The sequence below is a fragment of the Kryptolebias marmoratus genome, linkage group LG17 (assembly GCF_001649575.2).
Source record: "Kryptolebias marmoratus isolate JLee-2015 linkage group LG17, ASM164957v2, whole genome shotgun sequence".
Taxonomy (NCBI): Eukaryota; Metazoa; Chordata; class Actinopteri; order Cyprinodontiformes; family Rivulidae; genus Kryptolebias; species Kryptolebias marmoratus.
In genome coordinates, this window is record NC_051446.1 from 13,526,528 (window position 1) to 13,545,083 (window position 18,556).

Genomic DNA, 18,556 nt, shown 5'->3' on the forward strand with positions numbered 1-18,556 from the left:
GGGGACAATCACCGACTGACACTTCATCATGGGCCCTGTGACAGCCGCTGACGGCCCTCGTCCAAACAAATGATGCTGAGGTCGAGGTTGCAGGCCTGCCTCTGAGTCTGCCTAGCCCTGCTGCACGGCCCTGCACTGCATTAGCAAGCCACACACACACACACACACACACACACACATAGAAAAAAAAGCTACATTAAAAGAGACTCCTCTAAACCAACCACCTTCTTCCCTTAAGAAAAACACATTTATCAGCAGAGGGGAGGAGGTGGAGGGGAAGGGTGGTGATGGGGGGGCTTAGATAGAAGGATTGGGGGTGGGATGGGGGCACTACAGTTCTGTCAAACCCCATACCCCTTAGGTAAAGAGAGAGCTCTTCATCTTTGTGAGGCAACTGGGACTCACGCACACAAAAATGTACACAAAATACTCCCAAACCTGCTGCGCGTCCATCCAATCAGATAATGGGGTTAAACAGCAACTTTAAGAGGCCAAAGAGGCTAAAAAAAAAAGAAGTGAGTAATCAGCACGGTGACATCAGCATGTATCAATTAACCCCGAGTCTTTGTGGCGCCCAGGTAACACTCTGACCCGCCAATAACAAGTAAAACCATCAACTCACTCATTTTCATTTGCTTGAGTGCAGCTAAGATTAGATGTATAAACTGGGTCGATTGCTACAAGTTAAAAAGGGGGACAAAGTACTTTTTTTTTTTTCTTTAACAAAGAAACCATAAAAAAATGAAAGTATGCAGAGGACCTGCTGGTGATAGTCTGAACCTGTAGATTAATAAACGCCGCCTGTGATCTTGGCCTAGGGAGGCAGATACACAACAACTGAGCAACATCAAACGTTAAAAAAAAAAACAACAAAAAAACACCCAACGAAAAAGCTCGCCAGGGTCTGCAAACTCACCAGCATAGAGAGACAAAAAGAGAGAGAGAGAGAGAGAGAGAAAGTGAGACAGAGACGGCGAAAGCAATGAAACATTTATCAAAGAGGAAGAGTGTGGTGTCTTCTGTGCGACTCGGGCAGACTGTCATTGAGGGTGGCATTTCAAGCGTCCAAAAACAAACTTGGCAGTATCCTGCGTTCAGCTATTTCTGCTTATTATCACATTCCTATTATTCATACTCTTTGTGCTTTCCACACTGGCTCCTGCCCTTGATCAGGGTGTTTGGCATGTGTTTGGATCGTCTTAAAATGAAAAATGAAGTCCTAAATTCAGCCTCCGAAAACGAGTTCTGCCCAGGATTGTCAATTTTTTATTTCTTAGCCTCTAATAAGACTATAAATATGAAATAAAATCAGTTTGTTTATTGATATTCTAAATTGTTATTGTATGAATCCTGATGCAGAATTCACACTGTTTTCCCTTTTTTTTCCCTTTGATTCTTTAAAAAAAAATTGTTTTCTTTAAAATTGATTTTAGCATACATGCCCTATTTTTGTATTTTACTACTCTTAGCTTGTAGCTACATATGTTTAACTATCTTTAGCCACATTTTTGCTTAGTTTAGCTTCTAGCTACCACTTGGTGCATTTAACTTTTTTTTTTTGCCTCTTTTAGCTTTACCAACTCACTTTCAGCTTCTTCTGCATTATTTCAGCAAAGTCATTCAGCGCTCGGCATTCACACAGCATCCTCCTCAAGCCACTGTTGAGGATAATAAAAGGAGAGCTAAAAGGGGGAGGGAAGGGTGGAGGCAACAAAATGAAGGACAGAAAGAAAAAAATACAGACTGAGAGCCATATGTCATGTTAGGAAGGCCCTGGAGAGTGCTCTCAATCTTTCCGTCAATATTCAGCGAGCAGGCTTGTAAACCATCATTAAAAAGGGGATGCTTCACTGTTTATTTATCATAAGGACACAAGGTTGACAGCTTCCTGTAAACAAGTCCTGTGTTTGTGAGATACATTCACTGTAGCTCGCCAAAGCCCACTCTCCCTGTCCTCTATCTATGAAAACTGATTGCTGTTGTTTAATAAGAGGAGGAACAATTTGTGCAGGGGGCTCAAGTGTTTCCTGATAATGGAAACATGCTCTCTTCACATTGACTGAAGGTTAAGAAGCCTGCTCCAGAAGTGTGGGAACAAATGAGGTGACGTCCCGTCGTCAAGCTGCTTTCCTCACATACACCTCCTCCCAGATCAATAATCAAATTGTAATTCTAGGTCACAGCATTATCATATTGCAGCCTCAAAACAGGCTTAATCAAATCAGCTTCTCTCCACAATTTATCAACTTCTTTCACTTTCTTCAAAATTTTATCACTGACAAATATTAACAGCAGAGAAAGTACAGAAGCTGACAGTTTTCCCCCTAAAGTGAAGAGGAGCAGAATATCTGCAGTATTGTGATTTCTGTGTTTACGCACTCAAACACTCAGTCATCTCACAGAAAAGCTAAACCTGAATTTCTGCAGGCTAGTAGCTACATCTACTCAGGAAACAGCAGTAAAACTTGTTATATACCAGTATTTTCCAGTGTTCACAGTCAGCAGTTACCATGCATTATCACAGTCTAAATGTGCATTCAAGTACATTCAGAAAATTAACACATTGGGAAGATTTTTATTATGTCTACAATGTAGAAATCATGCATGGAATCACTTAATTGGACAAATATAACTGACTTCACTGTAAAATGCACAATGTTGCAGCATTCATGATTATGTGGCTGTGATCAAATCTGTTTTCACACTTTTTTTCACACTTTTTCACATTTTACAACGATGACTACAATGAGGAAGAGCGAAGATCAGGTATCCCATCAGGTTTTGTCAGCGTGTAATTGCTTCAAGATTTAAGATGACTGCCACATCTAAGGGACTGTAACAAACACAAAATGGCTATAACTCAGTTAACTTTACAGATATTGAGCTAAAACATAGTGTGGTAGTAGCTAAGATTCATTCTCAACACACTAACAAATCAAAGAAGATCTGTGTTTAAAACGCCAGCATTCACTGTTGAAGTCAACCCTGTTTGTCTGTTAACAAAATATCCCATGAACCATTAGATGGATTTAATGAAACTCTTAGAAAGTAATCACTGGTTGTACATACACCTACATCTGATTAACTTTTGGAGTTAACCTGATTCAAGACACCTGCCACAGCAGACAGAAAAAAAGACACACTCATTTTTACAGATATTAAAGTATAATGTGGTGTGGTAGTAGCCCAGCACATGCTCCAATTGATAACAGATCAGGCTAGTTCTTGCAAAATTGTATGCAATTGAGCAGATTTCAGATTCCAGATTTGACAAAAAAGAAAGACTAAAACGCCATCATTTTTCAAGCTAAGAGTTTCAAACTCTGGCACAAAAGGCAGCAGGTGATATGCATTCCTTGAAGGAATGCTAAACCATTAATTTACCAAGGATTTACGGGCAGATTTTTAAGAACTTTACAAAAGTATTGAATGTTCTGTTAGACACACTGGATTGTATTTTTGTAGAAGTTTGTCAAATTTTATAAAATTTAGGATACTCTTTTATTAAACCTTTAAAGTTCTAATTAATCCAACATATAATAAGGCACCTTTTAGGTGAAACAATGGGGCAATATCAAAAAACACAGAATTCAGAAAAATTCAAATGGAAAAAAAAAAATTAAAATTGGGAAAAATATAAGACATGGGGCCCTTGTTCATGCTGGTAATCTATTAGCAGGTGATTGTGTCTGAATGCATATGTGGATCTGACCACAGAGAAAGACAAATGGTTAAAGCAGGGGGCTGCGCTTGACATTTCGGCTTCACGTGGAAATGGACGATGACCTGCTGAGGTCAGGCGGCAGAGAGGAGGACCATTCTTGTGCAGGGCCTCCTCCTCGTAACTAGACACTAGCAAAACAGTCATAGACACACACAGGCATACATAATCACTCATTCAGTCAGTAGATAGGAGGACATGCCAGAGGCAGGACCACATAGGTGGGGTGTCATTATATAGAAGAGACAGATGTGTTTGGTATGTGGTTTTTAAGGGTCAGCAGCAGCATGTGCTGCCAAGATCACTGGCATATACCGCTATTGTTTAAATTTTCTGTTCTTTTTAGTGATGCACATTGGTTACTACCGCAGTAGCAACACCTTTTCCTCTGCAGTTATTTAAGAGATGTGGTATCCCTCTGATGTTAAGAGAGTGGTTTCTATACTCGCCCATTACTTGGCAACAGGAGGCTACTTTATACACTGTTTGTGACAGCTTTGTGGTAATAATGGAGCCCAGGCCCTTTGCTAGTGCAATGGCATGCTCAGTCAAGTGAGACTTTGGCAGAGAGAATACACATACACACAAGGCTGCCTCCCTCATGCCTAATGAGACCGCTGGGAGAACAGAGAACACGATACAGAGAGGGGGAGATGACTAGAGAGAGAAGGGAAGAACAAAATGAAAACTAAAGAGAGAACGTTTGAAACAACAACAGCAAGAAGGGAGTTTAAAGCAGACAAATGCAAGTGTTAGTGTGAGTGGGGAGTGTGTAATGGTGAGGGACACCACCCTAGGCTCAGTGGAGGGGAGGTTATGCAATTCACACAGCACAGGGGGTGCACAAGGAAATGATGTGCATACATAACCAAATTTGACAGCAGAGTGCAGCAGAGACGTTGAGCAGGAAAGAGAAAATGAGTCAGAAAATCATTACTTTTTTAAATACAAGAAAAGACACTCCCAGGGGGTGGAAGAAGATCGTGTCAGTGCAGCACGGGTAATGATAGATTAAAAAATAAATAAACAAACAAACAAAAAAACTGACAGTGAGGATGAAAAACACACGCCAAAGCTGCTCTGCCTCTGTAGCATCATCTGCTTATTCAGGCAGGTGCAGAGTGCACAGTGAGGGTTGGGGGGAGGGGGTAAGAGAGTAAATAACTTGCTGTCTAAAAAGGGAAATGGGTTTGAAGTGACAAGAAATAAGGACAGACGGGCACAACTGAGCCTTTGGTTTACCTGTTAGAGAAATAGGGATAAGTAGTATTACCAGATGTTTGGTTTAATAAAGTGACTCTTGGCTCTGTGGTCTTTTGAAAAGACGACCGGGGTTGTTTGAACTGTTTAGCCCCTTCGCCAAATCACCATCTATGCTGTGAACATTTCTTTGCATTTTTTTTTTAAATTCACTGCTTTGTCCTGCTTCTAAACAGTTGATATGAAATTTAAATAAAAAATCTCAACTCTGTGGTCTCTGCTTAGCTGTTTATAGATGAAGAGTGGGTGTTGCAAACAATTGTATGCTTTTCACCTGATGTCAGAATCCAAACTGAAATGTTAGTGCAAGCTTTAACGGTACCTCTCCACTTCTAGACTGCAAAATAAAACTGCTAGAAAAGCACTCCCTTTTGTTTTGAAGAAGGAGCACGCCCACTACCATTCTAGCTTATCATCATTCATTGTTTATTGTGAAAACTCCAGGACAGCTTTTCATCAGAACGGGCAAGTTTATTTATTCATTGTTTCATACTTCCCACTAGCACATCCTGTTAGCATTATAATATTATTGTAATTTGCTCTGGCATTCTCTAAATGCCTTCTTCAGTGTCCTGGGTTGAACTTTGCGAATGTTTAAAAGAAAAAATATTCCCAACAAGCCTAATTGTGCACTCAGTTTTGATTCTACAGAGTAGTGCTTTTTGAAAAGCCTGCCACCACTAATGGCGCCACACTACTGCATTTCCCTTAAAAACCCAAGAGAAGCTTAGCCTTCGTCTTGTGTGAGATGTGAAAGCTAATGATAGCAAGCACGTATCGTCAATGTGTGAGAGGACTTATCAAGAGAGCTAAATCCTTCTTCTGAACGGACATGAATTTAAAGCTGGTGGTTTTTGCTGAGGTCAGTGCAGACCAGCTAGATTCCTTCACGATTGCTCTGATCGATCCTCTGCTGACTTAGGGCGCTTTCACTCCAGAGCCATTTGGTACCTCATTTGGGCAGGTGTGAAAGCTCACCTGGACTCCGGTGGGGACCAAACATTCAAACTCTGGTCCTCCTGAGGACATGGGTCTCTGTTTGCTTGCAAGCGAACCCGGTGCGGTTCACTTACAGCTTTGAAGTGCGAACAGACTATCCAGCGAACCAAAGAGATGAAGGGACTACATCATAGTCTCTCGCCCTCTTTTCCAGTTCTTCTGAATTCGTCTCATGTACAGAGCAACCTGCAGCAGTGTGCAAACTGCCCCAAATATCAATATTACAACCTTGGTATTGTATCGGATCAATACTAACGTAATGGCATTGATACTTTAGTTCGCTTCTCAGGTTTTGGTCCTGGCTCGTCTATGAGCCATGTTTTCAGTTTTTTCCTTAATGGTCAGTGCTCATTTGAGGCAACACTGTCCCAAATGAGACAGTTTGGTCAGCTCTCAGAAGTGCAGTGTGAAAGTGAATTTTTTGGCATTGCTCGCCCAATCGAACAGAGTCCCCCAGACAATCCTGGTGTGAAAGCACTCTTAAAAGGCTTGACATGCTTCTTTGTGGCCACGTGTGCAAGCTGCTGGGACCTTGCCGACATGCACGCACTTATATTTACTCTACTTCTGGATCAGCTGCATCAACATGGATACAGTCAGAGATTCCGAATTTTCACTCCAGTCTAATAGGTGGGGATCATGTTCTGGTTTGACAACTGTTTATTTAAAAAACAGGCAGAAGAAAATGAGTAATTTCTTACCAGGAATTCAATACCGTTTTTGTGTCCATGTGATGCCTGAGTGATAAGTGAAACACATAATACCTCCAAACAAGCTGTCTTGTTGTTTTTCTTCTTCTGCTAGTGGTTTACCACAGTGTCTTCGTTGTTGTGTTTGGTGCCACCTTCTAAATGAGGGTTTTATCCTCACATGTTCATTGTTGGCATACGCAGTCTGTGAGGTCACAAAAATCTGTAATGCACATGCTTATCTGCTGAAGGACTTGGTGGACCCTCGCATACAGGTCAAATTAACAATATTTATGTCACACAAGTTTCAAGTTTGAGTGAACCCTCAAGTTTGAGTGAACCCTCAAGCATAAATGTAACCATGAATTGTGCCTCACACGAACAAGGGTTGGGCGGCTAGTAACTTTCAAGGATGGCTATTTCTGATATTGTCCAAGAGCTTTTCCTCTTTTTAACTACTGGCTGAACTAAAAGAAATAAATAAAGTGACTTTTGTAAAAAATGAGGTCTTCTTGAAAATATGGACGTAGCCTGGCTTTGACATCAGCTACTCTTGGTTTACTTAAATCTTTACAATGAAGGTGCAGCGCAGAGATCGCTTGTTTTGTGGAGCATACTGTACGTCTGGTTCAAATACACCAGAAGCAAAGAGACATTAATAAGACTTTGTCATTCCTAATCTCCCTCCAAACAAAATGTTCAAGACCATACTGTGTTTGCAATGACTCAGTGCAGACCTTTTGTATGCAGTACACTCTGAAAGCCAATTGAATGGTCCAGTGAGTCAGTGCCATACAGAAGAACCAAACACATAGCTGTTATTAGCCAATATACCTTCTGGGTAATATTCTCAGAGAGGACATGTTTACCTTAGGCAGCAACCCAATTAGACCTTGTCAACGTTGCACAAACATTGAAGATTGTGGCAATAAAGTAGGTCACAAGTGTCAAGCCCTTCCATTATGAAGACAGCTAACAATGCAGTCGAAGGAATAATATGCTCGATTATCATTCAATAAGGCAATCCTCTTCAGTGAGGCTTTCAGTGGCATGGCGCTCAATCGTGAGAAGCCTGAAGGCAAGCAACAATATCCAGCTGCTGAGATATCTCATCACTGGGTTAAATTTAATGAAAATGGGCAATTTCACACAGTGAGAGGAAACGGAGTCTGACAATTATGGCTTTATACTTAAAAGCACAGAAGTGATCATATCTGACTAAACAGTAAAAAAAGTAAGCACGCTGAACATGCTCTAACTCATCCTTGTTTTATTCCCCCTTTTTGATGGACAATTGTAAGCACTGAAAGGACAGACACTGCTGCAAATGGGCAACTCCTGCCTGTAAGTTTTCTGTCTTTCTCTCTCTCTCTCTCTCTCTTCAGGCGTTTCCAGTTGCTGTTCATAGCACACGTGTTTTGGTTTACCCAGAGTGGAGTTCTATCTGAGAACTGACTGTGGGCTTTGTCTGTGGCATCATTAATCAACTATTCTTTAACAAAAACAGAAAACCAGATGAGAGACAAAGGGAAGAGACGTGGGGGGTTGGCTCTGATTTGGGTAGGGAAAAAAAAAAAACAGTCAGTAAAAAAAAAAGAAAAGAAGGAACAGAGGACCAAGAGAGAAGGGGGAAGCTTGACCCAGTTCCAGGCTTTCAATAAATCACACAGCAACAATAACAAGCAAAGTTTTCTTGTGGCTTGACTGATTAATCAGTTGTTGTCTTTTTTAATATGGAAAGCGCAACAGTTTTCTTTTTATGCCTGGGGTCTCTTGAGACAGCAGTTGCTGTTCGGCTCTTCTTATGTCGAGTGTTTATGTCTTCATGCTGCAAGGTTTAAGACACGGAGGCCCAAATCGTTCATGGTTTAATGAGACTTAGGCCCTCACTTCACGGTGCAGAGGGGCAATTTCACTGAAGGTTTTCAGCGACACTAACAGAGTACAGAGAGGTTAACAGAAAGGCATGGACACACACATTCCTACGCACAAAGACATAAAGGTGCTGGCATTCAGAAACACTCTTCCTCTCTAAAAAGAAAAGAAATAAATATATATATATATATATATATATATATATATATATACACACATATGTACAGACCACACTATGTACACAGCATGGTGACAGGATGTGTAGCAGCCCTCTGAGACTCTTTGCGAGGTGCCGATCGATGGGCATTGAGTGTGGACAAGGAGGCCTCAGGATCGATAGGGGGCCATTACAGAGATGTGCCTACTGGGACGTGGGAGCAAGGGAGGGGGAAGCAAGGATACATCTGGGGCCCCTTGATGCAGTCTTCTTTACCTCATTGATGTGAGGTTTTACTCTACGTGAGTGCAGGAACACATTGGCTTACAGCAGAAATGTGGACAACTGCAAGCATTTGAGAGAGCCTGATGCATGGAGTTAAATATAAATGATCAAACGCTCTATATTCACACACACACACACATACAGCAGCTAATGGTATCCCAGAAGAATTGTGCCACATTAGGAGTGCTCATCTTTGTTTCTCGTTCTCAGTCTCCTATTTTTAAGTGTCCCCATCTAAGTCTCCAGCACAACATGTACTTTTCTTCAGTCTAACTCGCTTCTGGAACCATCTTCTCCATTTCCTCCCTCTTTCTTCCACGACCTTTCTCTATCTGCACCGCAGTGTCACCGCGACAATCTGCACTGAGCTCTCGCAATAGACAAGCTTGATCCTGAGGGTTTTTTTGTCCTTCACCCCCCCAACCACTTTGCTATTCACTTAAGACACTATTAACTATTCAGTTTTTCTGTCTTGCAACAAATGTCCATAATCTCTGTGTGCACAAAATGTAAAAAACAATATTGTTCAGTGCTTCCTATGTGATACGTCCTTGAAGCATTTGCCAGTCATTTAAATACAGGTGTACTTATGATTTGATGTAGATGTACTGCTGAACATTTGTGTGAGAAGGGACCAGCAGTCACCTCATTTCTGTCAAACAAGTGTGAGTATGCAAACTCTTTAATGTCACTTTAGGTGCAATGAAATTTACAGAAATTAAATGTCTTGTATTTAGATTATCAGGGTAACACAAATACGGTATGTCAATGACTCTCGGCTACTACCACATGAAATTTTAGCTCAATATGTGAAAAAATGATTGAGTTGTAGCCATCTTGAACCAGGCTGACTCCAAAAGGTTTATCAGTTGTAGATGTCAACCCAATAATTGCTTTGTGTAAGTTTTATTCAGATTTGTCCAGTGGCTTATGAGATATTTTGCTAACAGACAGACACAAACACTGGCAAGAACACCATTGTTCACCTTCACCTTTTGGCAGAGGGCAACAGAAAACACCTCTCTATAACACATAAATGGAAAATCCACATAAAAAACACTTCACCTCAACAAGCGCCACTCCGAAAAAAAAAAAAAATGGCAGAAAATGGTGCGCTCAGTATTGAGAAGGAGGACTATTAAAGTCAGTCAAATGCCTTTACCAGCACCCGCTGGAATTGCATGGAGGTGCCATGTCGGCTCCAAAAAAACCCTTCTGTGGCTGATCAAAAAAAATGTGCGCAGACTCACACAAACGTGCACACAAAGTTTCTTGGCTCAGCTAGCAGTCCCTGTTGGTTTGGACGGCCACAGCAGCCTTTAACAACTACTGCCCGGTCAGCCTATTAGCAGTGGGCCCTCTGTTTCAGCAATCTGGGTTCTCTTTGCCATTGGACAGGGACCAGGTCAGGCAGCACAATACACTACTGTGTTTGGAGATGGAGAGAAAAAGAAAGAAGGGGGAAAAAAAAACCCTGAAAGCATCAGAGCCTCTGTGTGCACACAAACCTGCGATAAGACCCAAGAATGTATGTTTTGGTTGTGCAAATGCTGCACATGTATGTGCATGTTTGTGTGAGCGGAGTCAGCTCCTTCTTATCCTGCGCTAAACTCCGAAATTACATCATCCACTGCAACAGCTTTTTGCTACTATCCACTTTGGGACCACTTGGCATCACTTTCCCTCCCCCAGGCAATGTTTGCATGAGGTTGTTGAACTGCACAGAGGGGCCAACGAACCAGGAACAACACGCATCACTGTCAGGGCTAAAACAATACGAGCGAAACACTTTGCTGTACGTACGAGTATGATGACGACAGGGGGACCAGAGGGGAGACACGGTGGGTGGGGGTGGGGGTGGGATGGCTCTCTTAAAAAGAGAAACAGCAGCACCTGTCCCTTTAAGATCTATTTCTCACAGCCTGTGGTTTCTGAGCTGAGCAGGCTGGTCTGAGCTGGGCTGCACTTTACTAACAGGGAGGGAATGGGGGTGGGGGGTGGGGGAACCGCGCCGCTCAGCCTGCCAGCCCACCACAGGGAATTTGTTTATGTTTCCTTGCTGCCAAGTTCCTGTCAGGAGGCGCCCCGAAGAGGAACTGCAGACTACTCCGTACTGCGAGCTACGCCCTCTTACTTAGTATGACTGGGGGTTTTCTGCATACAGTATCGAGCAGAGCTTTGTAGCAACACTCCGATTCAGGGAGGTCTCCTCATCAACTTCAGCTCTCTTACGCTGCATACTTCAAACGCCTCGAAACCTATTGTTCCAAAACCAGAATTAGGAGCAACAAAACGTCATAAAACGAGTTCAAACGCAAAGCTTCATTTATAAACCTCTAACGGATTAACACCAATTTTCGCAAAACACACACACAACAAGCAAAAGGCAACGTTTCATTAAAACAGCCTTTTACAAGCAGTACTGGATTATAGGCAGTGGATTATAGGGACTGTAAAAACTGAGCACTGCCACATTAAAAAACACAGAGCCGCTAAAGTCTGCTGCATCGATTTAACTACTTGTGGGAAAAGGGCTAAATTTAAATTAAAGAATGAAGCATTCTGACCCACACAAACAAAGACGCACATGCACACACATTTCCTCAAATCATAACAGCAATATATTGCATTACTGCCAGAGAATCAATAAACACATCAAGTAGCACATTAAGACAACTTTTTTTTTTTACTGCGCCCGGGCAGCATTTTTAATCTTGCAGGGTTATAAAGTATATTAACCTCTCATGAGTTCTGTGGACATCAACAAATTTGGTTCGGAGCAAAATGGAAAGAGCCACTCACAGTTATGTCTAGGACACGAGCCATTTGTCTTTTTATCATGCATGTGTGATGCTCTGTCAGTATATGTGTGTGTGTGTGTGTGTGTGTGTGTGTGTGTGGTAGGAGGTGTGTGAGTGAGTGGAGGAAGGAAGGGTCAGACGGGGCCACACAGAGAGGCGTAGGGCCCACGATGGCGAGACAAAGGAAGAGATAACAGGAGAAAACGGGATCAACAGAAACTTGGGATTTGGAGGACTGAGTGAAAACAAAAAGATTAAGACTTCTCTGTCAGCTTGTCCAACCATCCATGTTTATATACTTCTCCAGCTCTTGTGCTGGTAGGAAACTCTACAGCCAGTCACTCTTCGTTCAAACAAACAATATGGTAAACGTGAACAAACTATTGCAGAAAGGAAATAGCCCCAGTGTGACTTGGTTAAACTTCTTAGGAAGCTGAATTTTGAAACTCTGCAAAGCTACAACTAAAAACTTCAGCCAATTAAGCGTCAGCTGCACACTTCTGCATTTCTGCTGACGGTGAGGAAGTTGGATGCCACACTGCGTCTCGCTATTTAAATTCCTTACAATAAATGATCTCAGCGCGGCATACAATCCCAAACTTAGCCAGAAAAAAAATTTCTCAGTTATGATTATTTAAATTTGTGAGTTTCTGACAGGTGAAAAGTTCAGAACGCTCAGTGTGCGCCGTAATTGCTGCCTGCCATTAGATAAGCGTAGGGAGTCCTGCAGCGCGTGTTAGTCACCTCTAAACGGGTTTCTAAACAAACTATCTTACTCTTCTGTCAACCTTTATGTGGCACGAAAAGAAGAGTGCACCCACACAAATTATATATTAAAACAAGATGTGTGGCTCGGCCTCAAGATGTGAGCTATTATTTGTTTTGGCGCTTCAAGTGACCATAGCAATGTAATATTCCAAAAACACCAAACAAAAAACAACAACATAGGATTTTATGGGGAATCCTTCAAATCCAATTTGCTTTTTTAATAATCTCAAGAATCAAGTGATGGAAAGTATTGAAAGTAACACTGGAGGTTCCTCAATGTCTAATTAGTATTTTGGGTCAACCTGATTCAAAATGGCTGCCACCGCAACTTTGGCAAACACAAAAATCCCTATAACTTAGGCATTTTTAGTGATATTGAACTAAAGTTTGGTGAGGTAGTAGTTGTCAATAACCTCCTGCTTTACTCCTAGTGCTAACACTTTGCAAAGCTCTTTCTGCAAAATTCAATATCATATGGGCCACTGAATGAATTTAAGTGGAAGTGATCAGAGTCATCTTAATTCAAGATGGCCGTCATAGCTGAACGCACCAAGTGGCACGCACCTTCAAACTTTCTCCAAGAATTTTTTAAGTTGCCCTATTTTGCACAGCTAAAGAAAAAAAATCAATATGAGTTTAAAATAAATTGTCACATTCACAAGACAAAAGCAATTCCACTTAAAACGGGAAAAAAAATCAAAATATTTCAAGAAGTATTGAATACTTTCCAGATTCAGCTGAAGATGAGAAACACAATTAAACAGGAACAAGTGAGCATAAGCAACACGTTTCAACTTCCATCAAGTTTCCATGTGTGCAGGGGAAAAAAGAAAACACTGAAGAAAAAAAAAAAAAAGAAGAACACTACAGTACCATTCTAGACGGAGGGAGAGGCAGCAGGCTCAGCAGTCACTGCCGACCTACCGCACAGAGTGTGAATCATTAAATGCATGTGTTCCACATCAACTGCTGGAGCTGCTTCCCTACCCACTTATGAGACGTGATTTAAATTATGATGGGAGGGAAGGGTTAAATGCACTTTTACATGGAGACGAAAAACCCAAATCTGCTCACTGAGAGAGTAGGAACAAGAAGGAAAATACATCATTTTCCCCCTTTGCCAAAACAAAGCAGCAATGAGTAAATGAAGCAGCTAATAGAATGATTATATAAGCTCGGAAAAGTGTGGAGTTTCATCTTGAACAGATGAAGTGAATAAAATAAAAAAGAATGGACGGCTAAATGCGAAGCCAAGCTGAGCTGAAAGCTTTAATTCCTTTGTTTTGTTTTTTTGTGTTGGCTTTTATTTTTTTCAAGCTTTCTTTCCTGGCTTCTAAGGTTACAACAGTTAAAATCAGATAAAAAAAAAAGAAAAAACTTTCAGACTATTTAAAAGGTTAAGAAGAGACAAAAAGAAAAAGAAAAGAGCTGAATTATAAGCATATAAAAAACAAACTCAGCCATTCGCCACACTGGATGCCAACAGGGGAACGTCTGCCAAACCCTGACATCCCCACTTATGACACATGAACATCTTCTGTGGATGTGATGTGGGCACTCGGTGACGTGGGGGGACTTGTGGAGGGAGTCTGCATTCTTTTGGGTAATAGCTGGCAAATGCATGTAGGTACACATTCCAGTCTATTTGCCAATACTTAAAAGTCTCGTATGGGGGCAGATGTTTGTTTGGCGGAAGAGATCGCCTTTCCGCAATACCACAAAGTGACAGTAAATACTAGACAAGACGAGACAAGCCAAAACGTAAGAGGACAGGACAGAGGATGAAATTGCAAGCCTGTATGTGCAGCAAAAGACAAAATAAAGCAGAACATAGTGTTTTTGACTAAGGAACAAGCCAAACTTTTCCTTTCAGTTGTTGTGGCAACACACAACGACAGTCGATGTTCTTCGAGCTGGTTACTAATGATGAACAGTGACTAATGTTGGGTCATTGTCTGTATAACAAACCAAAACTTCCTGTTGATGCAACAGCAGCATGTGGGGCACAAGATCCTAGTATGCTTGCATGAGTGTGATTCCACAGGACAAACTTTTATTTAAAAAAAAAACAGTAAAAAGCAGAAGATATGGCATGGGACAAAAAAAAACAGACTCAACCATAAGCTACACATTTAGCCTTGTGATCACAATTGAAATGTGGCATGTGATATGAAAAGGAACAACGCCCACAGACATGAGTGCTGAAAGTCGAAGCAACCAGAGCCAAAAGCAACAACAAATTTGGACTTACCCCCAAAACGTCAATCTTCCCGTCTTTGGCCAAGGAAACGTCCCTTTGAATTGCTTGCAAACTCTCAAGCTGTGAGGGGAAAGAAAGAAAGATAGAAAGATATTTGAAAGCAACAGCTTTGTGCTCCTTATCCACATGCTGCAGACTCAGTGACTCCCCGAGCCTCCCTGGCACAGACCTGCTCAGCTAGATGAAAACTCTTACGCTCTCTTTCCCCTCTTGGACTCGCTGTAATCTCCCCACCCTTTCCCGATTGATTGCACTTTCTCCTTTGCCACATTTGTGCCTCAGACATCATGTGAAAAGTGGAGTAAAAAAGTGCTTTTGTGGTGTGTAAATTACCTAGGGCCTCTGCAGGCACAGTAGTGCTCATGGCCACAACTCAATTAAGGCAATGTGAATCAGGTGGCCGCCTAGAAATCCCCTCAACCTGATGCACAAATAGGGACACAGAGGTGCCTTCATTGTCAAGATGGAGAAAAACCTCGAGTGGCGTATCATTTCTTCATAGCAGAACAGCCATCTTGATGCTGTATAGCCAACAATTGAACACAAGTGCTTTAAAACAAGTGCAACAGTGATACCTTTTTCTGTGCATGTTGCTACAATAAAAAAGTGCCTACCAACAGCTCTTGTTGAACATCTGAACTGATAGAAACACTTTGGCTTTTATTAAAAAGGCATATACGAGCTGTAAAAAGTTTGACAAATGTTTAGTCGATCATTTAACCCAAAATAACTGAATAAAAATGACAGCATGGTGGTTTCCACATGCTGGAAGGCATTTTGTTCGATTTTATGGAAAATGTCAAACAGCATAATCATGACCTCATGACCAATCTTTTTTTTTCTTTTTAATAAAAGGGGTTTTTGTTACATGTGCGCAAATACAGTCAGCTAAAGAGCATCTTTTTTTAGCATATTATGGCTCCATGATTTATGTATGCTTTCAAGAAAGAAATGCACATAAAACTGTAGTTTGACTAAGTTTAATTCACTGTCTCAGTGAGAACGGCAACACTATAATAGTTGTTCTTTCCAAAGGTTGAAGGGAATAAGGCACCCTACAAAAAAATACCCCCCTTCCAGGCAGAAGTGATGCCATTTTACAAGCAGCTAATGAATTTCACACTAATTTGTTATCATAAGCTAAGAAATAACAACAGAAATAAAGCTTTAGGACATAAATTGTCTATTTATCTTTCCTCCAAATGGTCTAATTTACACACTACATAAATTTAACCCAGGCTGCACTAGAAATCTTTAATAATAATGAGGATTTTTTTCCCCTAAATTACAGAAAATGGATGAATTTTCTGGCACAGAGTTGGAAGAACTGTTCACATGCAGCCGCTATTAAGTTGATCTTCCTGCAACATCTGCATATTAAGGCAATCAAGGATGGGAATTATTTTCATATGGCAGCAATCTAGAAGAAAAGCAATCCTAAAGCACTTTACGGAGTTCCAAACAATCAAGGAAGAAGAGAAAAAGAGTGGGTACGACGACATTACTGTAGGATTTCCGGTCTCTTATATTGTAGAATATATGCAGGCTGAAAAGCAGAAACAAATGTATTATTTGTATATCGACACATATCAGCTTTTAACTAAACATTACCTTGTGAGGTGGTTAGTCTTTTCCATTTAAAGTCACTGCTAAAAACTGAAACGTACAGCAAAAAACCTTAAACATACCATATCCAAAACAACACCTATAGCCTTACTTGGTGCTAAAATAAATCTTAACTTTGTATGAGCTTCTCATGTGAAAACCTAAAGTCAATCTAATACTTCACAAAGCATTTAGACACAGGATAAATACCTATTTTATAATCTAAACAATAATATGCTATTAGTTTGTCCAGCAGAAAACACTTATATGTGTAAGATTTTGGCTTTTTTGTGTGCTGTGCTCTTCATTTTCTATTCTAACCTAACATTAAGTCAGTTACGGTTGATTGGCAAAGGGACCTTGGCTTGGCATATCCTGTTCTATTACACGCCTACACTTCCTGTTTCTGAATCTGAATGGTGTGTTTTCACTGGTCCACAGCAACAAGAACAGCTTAGTTTCTAGAAAGAAGCGCTTGGATGACATGAGGACAGAGTTTAGGTACATTCACGTGCAAGCGTGTATTGGTGTGCATTTGCGTGCACGCATGTCCACGCCTGGAGGCTACACTGATGAAAGTGGACAGGAGTAGCCTCAAGTGATCACGTCTTTATTCTTGTTGATAAGTGAAAGCAACTCGCTGCAGACACTCACCTTAAACATACACTGCAGCCCCGCCAGACAAGCCTGTCAGATTTTCAAACAGAATTTTATTTGCTGCATATAGACCTTGCTTCCACAGAAACTCAATGTCTCAAGAAGCAAAGAGTCTAAAACCGAATCTCAGCTCACCTCTTAGCCCTACACCTACATTATGCATGCTCATTCCAGGGAATATTATTTGTGATGTAGTGTGAGTTGAAGGGTGAGGGCCATCCAGCACTTTAAACTGAGATTTTTCATAGGCACATTTTAAACAGAGAGGTATGAGCCATGTTTGCAAAAGAACAACAATCACACCCTTCACAAATGTAAGTATCTTCACCATGAAAAAAATCTATTTTTTTCACAACTACAATTGTCATATCTACAACCCCAATTTTGAAAAAGTTGGAACATTGTGCAAAACGTAAATAAAAACAGATAGCAATGATTTGCAAATCTTATAAACCTATACTTTATTCACAAAGTAACATAGTAAACATATCAAATGTTTAAACTAAAAAAAACTGTACCAGTATCAGGAAAACAAAGAGATCTGATTCTGTCCTGGACATCAGTGCATGGGCTCAGGAACACTTTCACAAATCATTGTCTGTAGACACAGTTCACCTGACATCCACAAATGCTAGTTTAAAGCTCTATCATGCAAAGAAGAAGACATATGTGAACACCACGCAGAAATGACACTGTTCTCTCTGGTTCAAAGCTCGTTTAAAATGAACTGAGGCAAAGAGGAAAACTGAAAATCGAAATTTGAAGTTGTTTTTGGGAAACCATAGAAGCTACGTCCTTTGTATTAAAGAGGAGGGGGATCATCAGGCCTATTATCGGTGCACAGTTCAAAAGCCTGCCTCTCTGATGGTATGGGGGTGCATTAGTGCCTGTGCTATGGGCAGCTTACGCATCTGGAAAGACACAATCAGTGCAGAAAAGTATATACAGATTTTCAAACAACATAATATGCTCCCTTCCAAACATCATCTTTTTCAGGGAAGGACTTGCATATTTCAGCAAGACAATGCTAAAGCACAGAATGCATCCATTGCAACAGCATGGCTTCACTGTAGAAGAGTTACACTCCATTTATGGGCATATAGACGTTGCATCTGTTTACAAAAAGAGTATTTGCAACAACTAATGAAGTACTAACTTCTTGAAGGGGAGTTCTGTTTTTTAGAGGAATATTTCAACCATTACCTCTTGGGACTTAAATAAAAAGGGCCAAGGAATAGGGGTAGGGTTTACACTAGAAAGTAGGATTCAAGTTAAAAACAATGCACAGCCTAGCATTCACACTTGGGACTGGGTTTGGGGTTGCTTAGAGGCCTTAAACCAAATCCTAAATAAAATTGTTTCATCAGCTTTTGGACTTCCACTTTGCCAATGAGGCACCGTCACCCATTCAAATATTTTTTTGTGCAAATCACATTTTAAAAAACTGCAACTTCATGCTAACTTGGGATTGTCAGCCCT

The 18,556-nt window shown here is 40.9% G+C and overlaps 1 protein-coding gene across 2 annotated transcripts in view; it reads right to left on the minus strand.

The window, feature by feature from the left end:
• raraa (retinoic acid receptor, alpha a) overlaps positions 1-18,556 on the minus strand; it is a 153,580-nt gene that overhangs the window by 116,734 nt on the left and 18,290 nt on the right. Inside the window, exon 2 of one of the 2 annotated variants that reach the window (XM_017418523.3) lies at positions 14,807-14,875. The exons of the other annotated variant lie outside the window; for it this stretch is intronic. The gene's annotated coding sequence lies outside the window, so the exon portion shown is untranslated. The remainder of the gene's footprint in view (positions 1-14,806; positions 14,876-18,556) is intronic. 2 annotated transcript variants of the gene reach the window in all.